Consider the following 7,829-nt stretch of genomic DNA (forward strand, 5'->3'; position numbering starts at 1 on the left):
TTCCGCCACAAGCAGTCTCAAACCGTGAGAGCCGGACGATTCGAATCGAGTTTCTTAACCTGGCCAGGGAAACCTAACACACACATATGGGGCACTACGCCACCCACACAACTTTTCCCCTTTCTTCTCGTGTTGCGGGACAGGCCCACCGCCCTCGACTACAGAGTACGCAGACTCTGCACCCGCATGTTGGCCGCATGAGAATAATATGCAATGTTCAAAGACGGTGGGGTGGTATGTCCCCCGCCACGATCCGATCAGGTACTTAAGCTTACCGATTACCATATTTCTCGGCATGTGATTAGTACGTTCAAACGCTTAACAAAGCTACCACACACTGCGGTCTTAGTACTTTTTCACTAAACTGACGGGGTCTCAACCACCAGTACCATCCCATGATCCCATCCGTAATCCTTATGATTGCAGTATGTAGTTAAAGTCAGTCAACTCCTATATTCTTGCGAGAGGCAGGAAACCACTCGACTGCTACCGTTCCTAGTTAGCGGGGCAACTAGTCGGGAAAAAGATCCAGATAACAAACATAGGTACCTAGGGACATGCATCTAAAGGTTTCGAACAACACCTAAGAATGTAAATGCACAAATAAAATTATTACAACATATACGAATAGTTAGATGAATATAACACGAAAAATAATGGGATTATGCTCCGGGGTTTGCCTTCTTGGGCACTGTTCAAAAGTAGCCTTGGACTCTCCCGAACATTGGTTCGGGTCTTCAGCAAATTCAGTTAGCAATTCAGTTAGATTGACTTGAGCTTCACAATAATCCTTCTCGTGCTCCGGCAACAATTCACTCTTTCAGCCGCTGAGAAGATCCACATCTATATGCAAATGCATGTTCATGAGTTGTGTTTAGAGTCTATTTACTTTAAACATTTCACTATAAAGTTGTAATCCAATAAAGCATAATTTTTTTTTGTTATAAGGATTCTTAATTACATAATCTTGGGCAATCCTTTATTGAGTAGTTGTTTATCTTAACTCATAAAGCAAGGGTTTGTTGTTTTTCTATTTTATCAATGTGCAGAAAATGTACTTGTCCTAATTAATATTAGAGAAACAATGTGATATTCATAACTGAAGTTATACATAGTTTCTGACGTTGAAATTTTTACACAAGGTACTTCTCTGAACAAAGTATTTACTAAATAAATTTCAGCTCATTTTGTGTAATCAATTAAATATGAAAAATGAAATACGCAACCACTGCTAGAACAAAGATCTATTTATACAGAACTAACCATACAAGTATTAGTTGTAAAAATTTTACAGATTGTTCCAAATATCGTGCTCATGTTACTGTAAAATTTTCAGATTTTATAGTGCAATGTACAGAGCATAGTAAATAAGTAAATATACGCCTACATTAATCAAGTTGTATTTATTCAGAGAAATTAAAACAAGTGCTGGTTCTAAAATTTTTACAAAATGTACTGGACTTAAAATATAGTCTACAGTAAAAATTTCAGGCAAAAACAGTAAAACATGTAAGCATGAAAAATGATTAAAACCTAGTGTGTTGATATCAACCACAATTTATATAGAATGATTTATAATGTTTCTGGAGCTCAAATTTTTATAGGTACTACTACAAATGATATTCTTATTACTTTAATTTTTCCATGATTTAACTGAACATATAACAGTAGTAACCAATTTAACAAAACAAGCATGTGCATAGCTAAGTTAAATTCTACAGAGAGTTCCTTATGGTTCCTGTGTACCAAACTTTTACCAGAGCTAGATCTAAACTTACACATGCTTCAGTAAAAAAATATCAGCATTTATTTCCACTAGATCATTTACTTATGAATTAAACTATTTATGAACTTGCATATTCATTCGAGATACAAGTCGACCAGTACTGCATGTCCAAATTTTACTACAGAGAGTACACATATTAAGTAAGAACATGTCCAAATATAATGATCAGATATGAACTATAGCATCCAAAACAAAAATAACAAATCTAGGCATGATATCACAAGTATGAATTATAACCGTAAAAATATATAAACCTAGGTTTATCTAAGCACATGAACTATATACCATGAATTAATCTCATAAAACAAGCATTAAACAAAATATATAGAAAATTAAATATGAAAATTTCAAACTTATATATTAGAAAGATTTCAGTTGCATGTTGATCCAGTAAAAATTTCAGAGCTAAAACATTTCTATGTTTACCAGCATTAATATATGAAGTTCACTAGTACATCTAGGAATCTTTGTGATTTGAGCAAATAAATGATTTCAAAATGAGGTCATATTTTTACCAGACCCTATAAACAATATGATGCACATTCTAGCCAAAAATCGCCCATAGTTGATGAGCACAACTCCTAGAACAAATATGAGCTATTTAAACTAACTTTATTCATGGATTAAAATAGAAGCAAAATATGAACATGTGACTGTAACAAAAGTTGTAGTTCTTGTTCTAAGGATTCCAGAACAGTTGAGTTTGTATTTTTCTGATTTGTCTATGATTTTATATGTATTTTACAAGTTCACTGTTTTGAAGTTTATGCACATTTTGCAGATTAGACCCTGGAATGTTTGTTTCTTTTAACTTGAGGTCCCTGGACGGACTGAAACAAAGCAGGGGAGGTTTGGCGCGGCGGTTCCCGGCTAGGAGAGTCGCCGGAGGTAGGGAGAAAGTGGGGGGAAATGGAGAGGAGGTCGAGCCGCACCTTATAGTGGTCTCTCTCCTCTCGCCCATTGAAATTACAGAACTGAGTTTTGGCTCTGGTCCAGCTCGGCGGCGCTCCGGTGACGATGGGGTAGGGGATTTGGGTTAGTGGAGGTCTGGGAAGGTGAGGGCGAGGCTCGCTCGGGCAATGCGGGTCGGAAGCGGCCGGTCCGCGGCGAGCTCGAGCTCGCCGGCGGCAATGGCGGGCAGAAGGCGGGTTTCAGGCGCGAGGGGAGGGTTCTGCTCCTTTGATAGGCGTGCTAGGCTTCGTGGCGAAGCAAACAACGTCTGGGGGAGGTCGATTTGGCCGGGCAGGGGCCGGAGGCAGGCGACGGCGAGCAGCGACGCCGGCGGTCATGCTGGCGCATGGCAGGGGCGCGTGGCAAGTAGAGGACGAGCTAGGGCGACGTGGTTCCGAGCAAAACCAGGGGCGTGTGGGCCCATTTGGCTGTTCCCGGGGCGGTTTTCCGTCGCCGGAGTACGGACGGCGTGAGAGGAGAGAGAGAGGTGCTGGCAGTGGCAGTCTCGTAAATAATCCGAAGTTCAAAACTCAGTTCTGTAATTTTAACTTTTCTCCTTCTTATTGGCTCCAAATGAAAAACTTTTGAATACCATTTTTGTTCAGTTTTTCGAGATCTACAACTTTCGTGTAATGCACTTTTTCATTTGAGCAATGGTTTGAGAGTTATTTAATTATTTCAAAAACTGGCATTTAAAATACTTATCATTCCTTGTGAATTTTGGCACTTTTGCTCCTAGGCTTCAACTAAACTTTTGTTTAACATGACATGGTGCATATGCCTATTTATTTTCATATGCATGTTTGCATTGGTTTGAAAGTTATTTGAATTTCCTTACCACTAAAAATTGAACTCTTGTTTATTTGATTTTTTAAATTTTGAGTTTGCAAAAAGTCTTTTAAAATAAACTATGTGTCACAAAAATATGAGTGTGCCTTTAAACTACATGGTTTTGACAAGTTGAGCATGAAGGTTTTATGAAAATTAAAGGAACAAGTTTTATATCCACACATACTCCTATACAAGGATGCATTATTATTTTGTATAACTCTTTGTTATCATGAGCTAAAGGAATATTTAACCAATATTTAACCCTTTGTTTGAATTTTTATTTTGTTTCATAACTCCAAGTTGTCATTTGAGAAAGAAATGAATAACTGAATATTGACTTACTGAACCTTCAAGGTAAGTATGTTTTATGTCTTCTTTTCTTTAAAAAGATTTTCTAGATTCAAAACTACTTGTTTGTTGAATATTTGTGGGCTTATGTTATTATTTTACGTGAACTAGTAGCACTTCAAAAATCAAAGAATGGTTCCGATAATCATTTCAACCGATGGACACATACATTTACATAGAAAGTTTATAGCTCATTATGAAAGGTGTATTTCATTGCCTTATTACCACTCATGTCAAGTCAAGTTTAAAAGTGTATCAAACAATATTTTTCAAGCACTCTGCAGTCAAACACATGCACACATACATTTACACACAAGTTTGTAAAAACTAGATATAGAATTCTTATTTAAATTTTCTTAGCTCATTTGTGTGTGAAGTTATGTTAATTGCCTGGCTTTGGTTAAACTGACACCAAAGGTGTCACAGCCACCAGGAGGGGTTAGTTCCTAGTAACGGCGCCAAAAATGTGTGTTGACTTTTTTAGCGTAATCACTAGGAATGGGGGTGTTAAGCCCATCCCTAGCAACTACACCAAGTATTTCCACTCTCGTGGTATAGTCTATACGATTACAGATGGGATCCGTATGTGCACAGATATACCATTGTAGCATTTCACCCGAAGAGTAAGGGTATCGTTATTTATATTTTTCCCAATGGATGGCAGTGGCAAAGCTGTTGTACTTAACATTAATCATGACATCGTTCCTCAAGTAATAGGCAAGGCTCTGGTGTGGACGAAACTTCGGTTGTTGAGGATGGCGTAGCCTTGTTGTTCACAATCGTCTCGCAAGTCGAGGTAGGGAGCGTCATCTTCATCAATTTCCATAGCCTCGGCTTGCGGTTCGGCTTGCACTTTTTTGTTTTGTTCTTCTTCTTCATAGTCCATCAAGCTCTGGGTTGGTGTAGGTTCGGGGGTGTGGGAGCTTGAACCACCCCGAGAACGGGATGAGCTTTCACCCGTCATTTCCTTGAATGTGCCGGAGACCTTCCGCCCTATGCCCTTCATGCTTGGACAAGAACAAACACGTACAACTCAAAAACGGGTTACGTTAGTGAAATCGAAAAGAAAGCTCTTACCCGAGAGTTGTTTCTCCTTGTATGTGGACTTTCTTGTAGCAAAGAAATGAGAGAGAGAAAGGTTTCTCGAAATCAAATTTGAGCAAAAATATAATGAAAACCCGAGAGCAAAGTTTGAGGGAGTTTGAGAGGGAGTCAGTGAATAAGAGTTGAGTGTGAGAGCTCAACGCCCACCCCTCGACCTCTATTTAAAGAGAAATGGCTGGGCACCGTTGGAGGAGACAAGCCTCAATGGCTAGTGACCTTTGGAGGAAGGTGGGCCCACTAGCCATTGGCATGGGGCCGGCCGACCCCAGGGTTCGGCCGAACCCTAGGTGGCCCACCTACTAACAGCTTGGGCCCACTCCCCTTCTAATGGTCATATGCTTTTTTTCACTTAGGTGCCTGACCAAACTTTGCTTCGAAAGATGTTCAAAAATTATTTTCAAAGAATTTTGATGCTCAGAAATAATTTTTTGGTTTTTATAAGAATAGAAAAGGTGCTAGAAAAATTCCAGCATGCAAAGGTGTTTTGAAAAATTCAAACATGCAGTGGGAAAAATCCAAAAACCGATTAAACCAAAATTGGCAAAAAAAATTAAATATGAGATAAGTACCGATTTACCTTCGGTAAGGGCTCGTCGTTTTGAGTCCGACGAGCGGGACCTTTCTCCTGCTTCACTTGCCATTGGTTGTCCTGTCTTGGAGAAGTAGACAAAGACGAACTCTCAACCTTTCACCACACTTTCTTAGATCTTCTCCTTTTGGGTTGTGTGGTCGTAGGTTCTTGATTGGGAGAAGTCACTTCGACTTTTTCTTGTGTGCTTGGCCTAGACTTTGTGTTGATCATCGAACATTGTTCCATCTTGGGCCGGAATGGGAACTTCTCTTACTTTCCATTGATGTTGAAGCGGATCACTCCAGCCCCCACATCGATGTGTGCTCTAGCAGTGCTCAGGAATGGCCGCCCAAGGATGAGCGTTGTTTCTTTTGATATTTCCATGTCGAGCACTACGAAGTCAACCGGAATGAAGTAGTCCCGAACTCTGGCTGGAACGTCTTCAGCGATTCCCTCTGGATAGTGGACCGAAGAATCCACTAGCTGGAGGTGCATCGGTGTTGGCGTCAGATGTGTGAAGTTGAGCTTGTCGAAGATGACCTTGGGCATCACGCTGATGCTAGCCCCAAGGTGGCACAAAGCGTGGCCGAAGTGTTGAGTGCCGATTGAGTAGGTGCTCGTTGGGCACCATGGATCTTCTTTCCTCTCCGGAGGTTGGTTGAGTATAGTTACACTACACTCTTCTATGAGTTTGATGACCTCCGTCGTGGGCAGCGGTCGCTTGTTGTTGATGATGGTGTTGATGTAGCGAGCGTAAGTTGGTACATGCATTACGTCCAATAATGGGACATTCACATGCATTTTCTGGATCATCTCAATAAACCGAGTGAACTGCTCATCCACGGTGGTCTTTCATTTTTGAGTGGGGAACGAAAGGAAGCTTGTATCAATGAATTTCTGAGGAATCGTTTCTTCCTCGGGATCTTCGGAGTCGTCATGTGTTGGGGGTTCTTCTTCTTCCTGTGGTCCTGCTCCTTTTCCTGCTTGGTTAGGGTGTGGTGGATCATGAGTGGACTTACCATCCCTCATGGTCACTGCATTTATTTTTTCTGAAAATGGAATAGCAGCAGCCACTTGAGCTAGTTGTGTTTCAATCATTTTGTTGAACCTCAGTTGATTTTTTAAAGCAGAAGAAAATTTTATCATTAGAAGTAACCTTTCTATTTAAAGATTCATTAATTTTAGCTTGGACAAAGACAAGATCTTTTAGGTAGGGTTGGTTCGAATTGAAATTTGAATTGAAATTTGAGTTGAAATTTTGCCACCTCCTTGGAATGGTGGGCGTGCTTGGCTCCACCCTTGGCCTCCTTGTGGACGGCACCTGTTGTTGTTATTGTTGATGTAGGCCGCATCTTCACTGGTCTCGGGGCAGTCGTTCCCCAAGTGTCAACCGTCACCACAAACTTCGCACGTTGGGTGCGAGTTCATGGCATGGACGGGAATGAACAATTGTTGTTTGTTCCCTTCATCAAGCTTCTTCAGTAGGAGGTCCATCTTTGCTGCGAATATATCCGTCTCCTTGACGGTATGCATTTCGCCTTTAGTTCGGGATTGGGAACGCTCCTCGTTCCAGCCTTGGTTGGAGACCATTTTTTTAATTAAAGTTGTAGCCTTCGCAATAGTGAGGTCCAGATAGGCTCCTCCAGCAGCAGCATCCAAGTGGGCTCTAGATGTTGTTGTTAGCCCGTTGTAGAAGCTTTGGAGCACGAGCCACTCATCCATCCCATGATGAGGATAGGCAAGTATGTACTCTTGGAGTCTCTCCCAAGCTTCTGGGATGGATTCCATCCCGGTCTGCTGGAAACTTGAAATTCTCCCGTGCAAGATATTTGTTTCGCCAAGCGGAAAGAAATTGGCAAGGAACGACATGGAACATTGGTCTCACGTGCTGACGGCTTCGTTATTCTGGTAGAACCATTGTTTTGCTTTCCCCAGAAGGGAGAAAGGAAAAAGACGGAGCCTGATAGCGTCCGCTGTAACGCCCCATATGGTTACGGTCTTGCAGAGCTCCAGAAAGTTTTGGAGGTTGTTGACGGCCATTATACGCTCATTTTGGCCACCAACCATTGCCATTAATGAGGGAACTTGAAGAAGTTTTGATATAAAGTTCTATTTAAACTGATGAGTTCCACGAATTTTGTGTCCCACCATGTTTTGCAAGGAATATAGATAAAATGGTGCACAAATACCATTATTGGTGAAGTAGCAGGTCAGGCCATACAAATGAAGGTTCATTCA

General features: G+C 41.1%; 1 non-coding gene across 1 annotated transcript; it reads left to right on the plus strand.

The window, feature by feature from the left end:
- Nucleotides 1-7,311: 7,311 nt before the first annotated feature.
- Nucleotides 7,312-7,418, plus strand: LOC120705295. The gene has a single exon (XR_005687882.1). It is a non-coding gene; the product is annotated as a small nucleolar RNA R71 (small nucleolar RNA).
- Nucleotides 7,419-7,829: the final 411 nt, after the last annotated feature.

Source organism: Panicum virgatum, chromosome 4K, assembly GCF_016808335.1.
Source record: "Panicum virgatum strain AP13 chromosome 4K, P.virgatum_v5, whole genome shotgun sequence".
Taxonomy (NCBI): domain Eukaryota; kingdom Viridiplantae; phylum Streptophyta; class Magnoliopsida; order Poales; family Poaceae; genus Panicum; species Panicum virgatum.